The sequence below is a fragment of the Mus caroli genome, chromosome 4, assembly GCF_900094665.2.
Source record: "Mus caroli chromosome 4, CAROLI_EIJ_v1.1, whole genome shotgun sequence".
Taxonomy (NCBI): Eukaryota; Metazoa; Chordata; class Mammalia; order Rodentia; family Muridae; genus Mus; species Mus caroli.
This window is the reverse complement of record NC_034573.1, coordinates 132,513,943-132,524,279: the sequence shown is the minus strand read 5'-3', so window position 1 is coordinate 132,524,279 and position 10,337 is coordinate 132,513,943. Positions and strand designations below refer to the sequence as shown.

At 45.6% G+C, this 10,337-nt stretch overlaps 1 protein-coding gene across 2 annotated transcripts in view; it reads left to right on the top strand.

Moving 5' to 3' along the window:
- Kazn (kazrin, periplakin interacting protein) overlaps positions 1-10,337 on the top strand; it is a 978,630-nt gene that overhangs the window by 240,063 nt on the left and 728,230 nt on the right. The gene's annotated exons all lie outside the window — the stretch shown is intronic.

Sequence of the window (10,337 nt, the reverse complement as noted above, 5' to 3'; positions counted from 1 at the left end):
AATTAAATTACATAGGCAGTCATTAAAATTGAGAACGAGGCTTTCGTTGGTAAGCCCTTTTAGTTAGCCAAAACCAACAAGGTCTATGGCTTGGGTAAAGCTCACAGATTCACCACCTCATTCTTTACTTACCAAGCTTGCAGCTCTCTTCTCTTCTTCTTCTTTTTTTCCTGGAGGATGCTAGGTCTGAAAACTGCCCCTTCTGTTAGCAAAGAAGAAAACCCCAACCAAATCTTTCCCCCCTTTTCTATAAAACAACAGACACTGTAGAGCTTTGGTGTTGACACTCAGCCCTACACTTTAGTAAAAACAGCATGGCCCTCAGTGAGTTGGGAGGATAGCTCAGTCAATAAGGGGCTTGCAGCACAAGCCTGGCGATCTATGTTCAGCTCCCCAAGGCCTATGTAAAACACTGGGCGTAGTGTCATGCAGCTGTGTTCCCAGTGTTGGGGGTGGGGGCAGAGACAGGGGGACAGAAACAAGGAGGGGGGAATCCCTAGATTATTGGCCAGGTAGTCTAGCAAAATCAACGATCTCCCGGTTCAGTGATAGTCACTGTCTCAAAAGTTAGTCTAGAGTGATGCAGGAAGACAGTTTGTCTGCCCCCGCCATGTAAGCACACATATGTACACATGTATATACCCCACCCCCAGACATCAGATGAATGCAGGAGGTTCGCACAATCCTGAAACTCTGTAAAGTGCCAGGACCTCAATGCTCTGGAGAAACACGGGGTGAGTTAAGTGACAATCCACTGTTTGGTTGACCTCTGACCTTCGCCTGGCCTCTTATCTCTGGGGCTGCTCCGTCAGAGGGAAGCCATTTGTGGGACAAGGAGGACAGCATATCTCCAGGCTCAGGACTGGAATCCATGCCCTGAGATTCATGGTGCCAGGTGTTACTCTGCCAACGCTGGTGTTCCAGGGTCTATGAGTCCCTCTTCAATCAGGGAGGAGGGGCCCACAGTCGTGGAGACAGTTCAACTCCAAACACAGTCATTTTCCTATGGCACTCTGGGGGAAACAAAACAAGGGCAGGGAGTGTGTGAGAATTCTTTCCACGGTGTTGGTCTTTTAATGAGACAGGGCTCATGCACCCGTTTCCATATTAAATTCTTATAAAAGGATCACTTTTCCCTTTTACAATGTCTGCCTTGATGACGTGCGCAATTGTTAGTTCATCGGAGGAGAGACAGCTCTGAACTCATGTCTCCTGTCCAATAATTAGTTTTAAGCATTTCTGACAGTCCACGAGTATTTGTCACGGCCTGAAACTTTTCACTGGGATGGTTAATCTTGGTTGTCAGCTTGACACATCTTGTCGCAGAGAGACCCTCATTGAGGAATTGTCACCATCGAATTAGCCCATGGGCACGTTTGTGGGGGCACTTTCTCGACTGTTAATTGATGTGGCAGGATCCAGCTCACTGTGGGCGGTGCTGTCTCTCGATAGGCGGGCCTGGGTTGTATAAGAAAATAGGCAACAGTAAACAATGTTCCTCCATGGCCTCTGCTTCTGTTTCCATCTTGAGGTTCTATGCGGACTTCCCTTTATGATAGACTTGGCCAAGTTCTCTGGGACCCTGGGTTGCCCCTGTTGCTCAGCAGACCAGTGTTCTCTGGCCACAGGTCAGATATGGGCGGCAGGCCAGCCCTTTGCACCTGAGAGCATTTCTAGTTCTTCTGTTCCAGTGTGATGTCTGCCCAGCCCCAGCCCCAGCCCCAGCCCCAGCCCCAGCCCCAGCCCCAGCCCCAGCCCCAGCCCCAGCCCCAGCCCCAGCCCCAGCCCCAGCCCCAGCCCCAGCCCCAGCCCCAGCCCCAGCCCCAGCCCCAGCTCCACCCTTGCTATTAAGCCCCCAAATCACAAGAATCCATTTAAAATACAGTCCTACACACAGGCCTGGCCTCTTCCCCTTGCCATGGACAAATGTCCCAATTCACCAATGTCTCTGGGAGGTCCCGAACCTCATTTGCATGTGGATTTTGCCCTGCTCCTGAGCTCCAGAAGGCTGCCTCTGTCTTGCATGCTAAATTACCAGTAGCCTATCTCCCTTAGGGGTTGCAGTTTTGCAACACCCTTATACTCACCCTGTGACGTCCCCTGAAAGAAAAGAAACTGCCTGTTATCACCAGTGCTCTCTGCTCCGGATGGTCCCTCTCACCTGCTTCTTGCTACAAGCATGCACTGCCTGTGCCAGCTGTTTTGAATCTTTGTCTCTGACGGTGCGGTCTCAGTTCAGTACCCTAGAATAGTTAGTGTCCCAAAGAGTAACACTCTGCAGCCACCACAGTGTCTACAGCCATGACTCACGTCTTGCTTTAGTGTTCAAAGAACAGGAAGTAAACAAAAGAAGGCAATGTCCAGCGTAGCATTGTCCTCCATGATTTTAACATGAGACAACATGGGCAAGGGAGTTGGAGCTGCGCCACCGACTGCCTGTGTCCTGGGGTGACTTCTTCCTTGTGCTCCTGTCTCCTGCTCTGTGATGTGCAAGCCATTGGCCCACCGTTGTCAGATATGTAAGGAGTGTCCTCATAACTTTAATTTTTCAAAACTTATTTAATGATGGTTCTTAAACACTTTAACCTCCCCTTTAGTTCACCACCCACCAGAGGTAGTGGAAAAGAAAGGATACAGGGGAAGTGGGCCTGTTTAGAAAGGTTCTTTGGAGCCACTCTCATCTGTGTTGTCAGGAAAATCAGCAGTTCAGCTCACAGGTTAGCAGCGGTTGCTCAGTCCATACACAAACACTTAACCACAGTCTGGTTTGGTAGAGCTGGGAGAGCAAACACAAATCTGCTGTAGTGGCACAATCTAGCAGAGACAGCCAGGCTTCAGCCTCAGCATGAGTCAGCAGGAGGGATCAGGGTCAACAAGAACACCAGGAAAAGTTCTCTCGGCTGTACCTCCTCAGTGAAGCGAAGATCAGCAAAGATGAGAGTCTAACAAGCATTTAGCTATGCAAGGAATCCAAGCTCAGTACCTTTCCTGTCCATCAAGTCCTTTCTATACTCCCTCCAAACATCACTTGTCCTCCTCAGGTCTTGCCTCAGCATGTGTGTCTGTCTCAGCTGACATCACTCTGCCAATCAGCCTGAATCTGTGGAAGGGAAGTAGTTCAATTGGTAAGGTGCTTGCTTTACAAACACAGGAGGGTGAATTCAGTTTGGAGAACCCACATCCAAAGCCAGGTTTAGTGGCATGCTCTTGTAATCCTGGAGCCAGGGAGACAGAGACAAGCTGGAGCACATTGCCCAGGCAATCCAGTCCAATCAGCAAGCCTCGGGCCAGTGAGAGACCCTTCAAAGAACAAGGTTGTTGGCTCCAGAGGAATGGCATTGGAGGTTGACTGACACCTCCTTAGGCAGTGCACACATATGAACACACACACACACACACACACACACACACACACACACAAACACCAATACAGAGTCCATCATAAAAGGTCAGGACAAGAAGCAGCTTGGTCTTAATATCCTCTCCATTTCTCTTTCTTTCTGACCCTGCCTTTATCTCTTTCTCTCTCTGGTTGCTTTTCTCTATACACAACACACCCAAGAATAGCATTAGCACCTACAGTTCCCTGTACTCAACGTGATCGTCTGATGTACCAGGCACTGTGGTGGACTACTAGGTGGTATGGGATAAGTAGAGTCAGTTGGTTAGGGACCATGAAGGGCTGGTGGCCATAGGGCCATAAAAATAGGCAGGCTGGTCCCACGGGTTGATTCATGATAGACTCTGATGGTCATGCCTGGACTTGGCTGCCCAGAGGCTCATGGGAACTAGGCAGTGGCCACTGTGACTGCATTGGTACTATCATGGAGAAGCTCTAGGATGGGCCCTACTGTAAGTACACCCATTGTATTAAATACTTCAATACTCATGATCATGACATCATTGTGGCTTTATCTCCAAGGGTCAGGTGAGAGAAGCCATCCTCAGAGAGGCAACGCCACTGTCCAGACCAGCACACAGAGACAAGATTAGAATTCAGAATATCTTCTAGGCCTTCTTCAGAGGTGCAATCTTCCATGCATGGTGAAAGACTGGGCCTTCCTTTAGCTTCTTTCTGACCTTAGGGTGGCTTCCCAAGACTGAGGCCGTCTTTAGCCTCCACTGTGCAGATCTTGAGGCTTGAGTCAACAAGCACCCTGCTCCTGCCTTTGCACTTCCTTTCACTCAGGGCCTGCTTCAGCTACTTAGCTGCCAACTGCAGGACCCACAGCCACAGAGAACAGACGTTTTCACAGCTAAACTAATTCTGGCAGATCTGTTCATTTAAAGCAAACGTCGTGGTCACCATGCTGGGCGTGCGTGTGCACGTGTGTGAATGTAATGGGGCACACAAAAAGTCAGAAGACAGCTTACAAGAAAGAGTCCATTCTCTCCTTCCACCATGTGGGTGCTCTAGTTAAACTCAGGTCCTTGCCGCATCTCACTATAATAGAAATCCTGGTTATAACTGTTACAGTGCTCTCTATATCTGACCTTGATCTTGCCATCCTCCTGCCTCACAAGGTTTTTGTTTTTGTTTTTGTTTTTTCAAACTGCAGTAGAATGCACATAGACAATTTTCTTCTTTTGGCCTACTGAAGCACACAGTTCAGCGGTGTTTAGCTCACGCACTGTTCATATCCATTGCCACAACTCCTTCCAGAATATTTTTATTCTTCCCCCAAAAGAAGCCCTTTACTTAATAAGTGCTAAGCAGTTGTGCTTATTCTCCTGGCTGGACTCTCTGGAGTCTGATAGTCTTATAGTTCCACTGTTTGTCCATCATGGATAGTTCTGTACTTAAGATTTTTTGGGGGGATGTTGGCATCTTTCATTTAACTAAATGTTTCTAAGTTCATCCATGTGGTGGCACGTATCAGTAGTTTATTCCTTTTTGTATGACTGAATAATGCTCCTCTGAATGGACATACCATATTGTGTTTATCCACCCACAAATTCATGGGCATGAATGAGTAGTCCATCTTTGGCTGTACAATTCTTAAGCAAGTGTTTGTTCAAATATGTGTTGATCCACCACCAGACCATTTTCCACAACAACATATGAAGGTTCTGACCTCTCTGCATCCTCATCTCTAGCAGAATGAGTTTTATTACATCCACAGGAAGGAAAAAAAAATGTCTGAATTATTTAGGCTTCATTTATTTAATGGGATTCCATTAAAACAAGAACTGGAAACGGATGGGCATTTTAATCCAAAATACATCATAGCTTTTGAGATTTGTGAAAAGCAAAGATTGTTTAACAGAAGGGGATAAATTTGCTCATTAGGTTGTATCTATGGACCGTATAAATAACAAGATCATAAAGTCCACAGAGCTGCTAGAGTCTCCGCTCCATGATAGGATTCACCAGGCATATTTTTCTGTAAAAGTAGTAAAATATCCCATCTCAATGACATCTGGACTCATCTGCATAAAATGAGCACTTGAGGTCATATCATTATTACATCATATTCCGTGCTCCATCTGACCCATAAAAGCAGAAACGGGGTGCCTCCGAACACATTTTATGCATCTCTTCTATTTTTTAAAAATAACACATAATGATGAGCATTGGCAATTTTTCCCCTTCTACCAAGCCATGAAAGTGCCATCCTATCAGAAGCCTAAATAAATGCTCCCTAATGTTTAGGAAGATTCAAACAACACTTCAGATAAATAAGCTGCTTAAGAAGTATGCTTCTGCAGATTTGTGAACGAAAATAACACACAACAGATTGAATGTCATTACACATTCAGTACAACCAACCAAGTGAACGGGGTTTTATGACCTCATTTCCTAACCTCGGGTAGGGAGGGATGGTGTCGGTGGCTCTCCAGCCTCTAGTCCATCACCTGCTTTAAGAACAGCTTTATTTAGTTGAGGGGTTTTTAGGGCAAATGGAGAACAATGTGTAAAACTTCCCTATTCCATGATGATGAGAGAAGGGAAGGGGCAGAGTGGAGTGCTGAGACCTTTCTCTTTCATGCCTTGTTTTTATATGCAATAATTAACACCAGTGACAGGGTGTGGTGGTTTAAATGAGAATGGCCTCCACAGTCTCATATATTTGAATGCTTGGTTCACAGTGTATGGGACTCTTTGGAAAGGACTGGGGACATAGCCTTGTTGGCAGAAGTGTGTCTTTGAGGTTTCAAAAGCCCATGCCATTTCCAGTGAGCTCGATGTCTGGTCTCATGATGAGGGATCAAGACGTGAACTCTCTGCGAATGCTCCAGCTCCATGCCTGCTGTCATGCTTCTCGCCACGATGGTCATAGAATCTAGCTCTCTGGAACTTTGATTCCCAAGCTCAATCCTTTCTTTTGTAAGTTGTTTTGGTCATGGCTTTGCCATGACAATAGAAAAGTAACTAAGTCACATGGTAATTAACTGAGGAAGCACTTCTGCTGTCCCCATGTATCTGATAGCTTTTGATGTGTTTCATGAGATGTCATGGCTATTTTACCTGTTGCTTCATAACAGAGAACCCCCAAAATCAGTTATACAAGTCACTATGTAGTTACACTCTCAGTTTTGTGAGCCCTGGATTGGGATATAGAGAGAGGTACAGTCCAGTTCTGCTTTTCTGGGACTGGGCTGCATCTTGGGTGACTTGGATGAGGTAGGTAGGCGAAACCTTTCGAATGAAATATGGCTTGATTCCTCATCTCTATGTTGTATCTTCTGTCATCAGAATATTTTAGATGTTGGCTTTGTTAGATATATTTTTCTTTATGTGTATGTGTAGCTGTGTGACCTTTTACCATATGTGTATGCCTACTTGTAGAGGCCTGAAGAGAGCAACCCCTGGAGCTGGAGTTACACACAGTTTTGAGCAATTAGATGTGGGTGCTGGGAACTAAATTTGGGTCCTCTGCAGGATCATCAAGTTCTCTTAACCACTGAACTTTCTCTAGCCCTACCAGGGAGTTTTCCACTTATCTATCTGGCACCTGGGATGAATGAATGGGTAGATGGGCAGATCAGTGTATAGATGGTAGATAGATGGGTGTGTAGATAGGTGGGTAGGTAGGTAGGTCAGTAGGTGGGTAGATGGATGGATGAATGGATGAATGAATGGATAGATGATAGATGGATAGGTGGATGGATGGACAGATGGATGGATGGATAGATGGAATGGATGAAGGGGTGAATGGATGGATAGGTGGATGGATGAATGGATGGATGGATGGATGGATAGATAGATGGGTAGGTGAATGGATGGGATGGGTGGATGATAAACAGATGGATGGGTGAAGGGGTAGATGGACAGATGGGTAGATGAACAGACAGCTTCAGCTGTCTGAATCTCTCTCTCTCTTCATGAAATCTGCACATGCGGGCTCCCTTGGAGATCTATACTTTCTGATTGCTCAAGTGCCATGTTAGTTACTGGTTGATGTGACAAAGTACCTGACAAAAGCTGCATGAGGGAGGAACGTCCTCTCTGGCTCGCAGTGTCAGAGCACAGTCTACCATAGCAAGGAAGATGTAGCAGCGAGAACTTGAGATGGATGCTCACACTGCATCTACAGCCAGGAAACAGCGAGCGACGGACACGGGTGCTCAGCTCCTCTTTCCCTTTTTACCTAATCCAGGACCCCAGCTCATGCAGTGGTACCACCCATGTTCAGGGTAGGTTTCCCCACCTCGATTAACCCAATATAGAACCTCCCTCACAGACATGTCAAGAGGTCTCCTAGATGATTCTAGATCCCAACAACTTGACAATATAATCCATGACAAGTATCTTCCATGGCAGCTAGCTTCACACAGAGTGAACATGCCCAGAGACTCCAGCCCTTTCACGAGCTAGACACAGGATTCATAGAGAGAGTGTTCTGTCACTGGGGTAGAACGGATTCACAGGAAAGGGGTATACACTCTACATCTCAATAGAAGAAGCTGCAAATATATATGTAAAGAACAGACATGTTCTAAAATTCTTAACTATATTTATTGTGTATGTGTGCATGTGAACTGAAGGTTCAGTCTCCCTACCTTGTCAAGGACCACAGACCCCTGTTGTCTGTAAGCACATCAGGGTTCCTAGCTATTGCAGCAAGCAGCCATTCAGTGTACCCCTGCCTTTGGCCAGAAGCACTGTCTCCCAAGCCCTGCTGCTGCTTTGTTAGAATTTGCTGATGATTTCCTGGACCCTGTCAGAATTCTGTTCATGTGACCGTTTACTGAGAATGCCTAGAAGCTGTTCTTTGTTGGTGTAAAAAGTATAGATTTGTCCAAAAAAAAAATTACGGGCAATTCTATAAGGAAATAAATGTGATTTTAAGGAAATGAATTCAATAATGTTTATTGAGCTTTGATATTCCACGTGTAGATAGAGTAGAAAACAGATTAAAAACTACCACTGGGGGCTGAAGAGGTGGATCAGTGCATGTGTTTGCCAGGCAAGCTTGAGAACGTGAGATCAGATCCCCAGCACCCACATACAAAGCCAGGCACCTGTGACATGTGCCTGTAATTGTAGCACTTGGGAGGGGGAGACAAGGAGTCTTGGAGCCTGATGAGCAGCTGGTCTTGCTGCAATGATGAGCGTCAGGTTCAGTGAGACCTTGTTCTCAAGAAAGAAAAGATGGAGAACCTTAGGACAACAACAAATATTAAACTCTGGCCTACACACTCACATAAATGCACACATTCACACTTACACACACTCACACATGTATATACTTACACATGCATACACTCACACTTATACATACAATGCACAGACTCATACTTGCACACACTCACAATGCATAGACTCATACCTGCACACACTCGCGCATGCATATGCTTACACTTGCACATACCCACACAGGCATATACTCACACATGCATACACTCATATTTGCACACACTCACACATGCATACACTCACACTTGCACACTCACACATGCATGTACTCACAGTTGTATATACTCACAATGCATACATTCACACTTGCACACACTCACACATGCATACACACTCATATACACTTACAGACACTCAAACACACACACATAAACTCACACACATATCTACACATACATTCAAAAGCACAAGCATAAACTCACACCCACTCACACACCCTTCTGCTCTTACTAAGTGCATAGGAGAAAAAGAGGCAGCCAGAACAATAAAGTCAAAATTTAAACTGTGTAACATGTCAGATGACATCTGGTGTGGGAATGACAGAGAAATAACAGTCCTTCCAGCCTATTCATGGCACTGGTTAGAAAACATGGCCACCGTCCTTTCTTAAACTTCAATAGCAGAGGCCATCTGCTTATAGAGAAACGAGACATTGGCATTACTATACGTGTAAATTTAGGGTAGGGCCATACCCAGGTGCTGATGATCTCTGGTTTATAAAGAATGACCACAGAGCTACATCTATAGGACATGACTAACTCTCTCCTGTTATGCTTCCTTGGGATAAGTGGGTGCTCCACGAAGTAACTCTACATCTTGTGTTTTGTATGTCCTTAAAAACTCTATACACTTTGAGTTATGTATTTATATGATGATCCCAGACACAATCTGACTGTTAAATTGTTTGTTGAAGAAATCCAGGTTCTCGGCATTTACCTGGTTGATCTCTTGGGTATACACACACACACACACACACACACACACACACACACACACACCTTGCTTTTCCCTTGAAAATGGTGAATCTGTTTTTCACTGAAAGTTACCAGTTATGGGACTGGGGAAGTAGCTCAGTCAGTAAAGCGTTTGCTTTGCAAGTATGAGGACATATGTTAAATCCCTAGGACCCATGTGTCTTAGATTCATTTCTGTGGCTATAATAAAATACCCCAGCAGAAGGCAACTTAAGGGAGAATGGAGTTGATCCCAGCTTAGAATTCCAGGCTACATACAGTCCATCATTGGGGGGAAGTCAAGGCAGGACCTTCAACTAGCTAGTTACATCATATCCATAGTCAAGAACAGAGAGAAATGAACGCATGTGTGTACATTTGCTTGCTCATATTCTCATACAGTTAGGACTTCCTGCCTAGGGAATGTTTTCACCCATGGTAAGATCAGTCTTTTCACATCAATTAACCTAAGACAGTCCTGCACAGACCAATCTAATAGACGCTCTTGTTGAGACTCTCTTCCTAGGTGATTCTTGGGTAGGTCAAGCTGACAAAGTTGACAGTCACACCAAGTTAAAAATAAACCTAACACTGGATTTGGTGCTATGCGCTTGTAATCCCTGCACTGAGTAGTGGGAGACACTTACTGGGATGTATGCACTCGCGCGCGCGCGCGCGCGCGCGCGCACGCGCACACACACACACACACACACACACACACACACACACACACACACACAGAG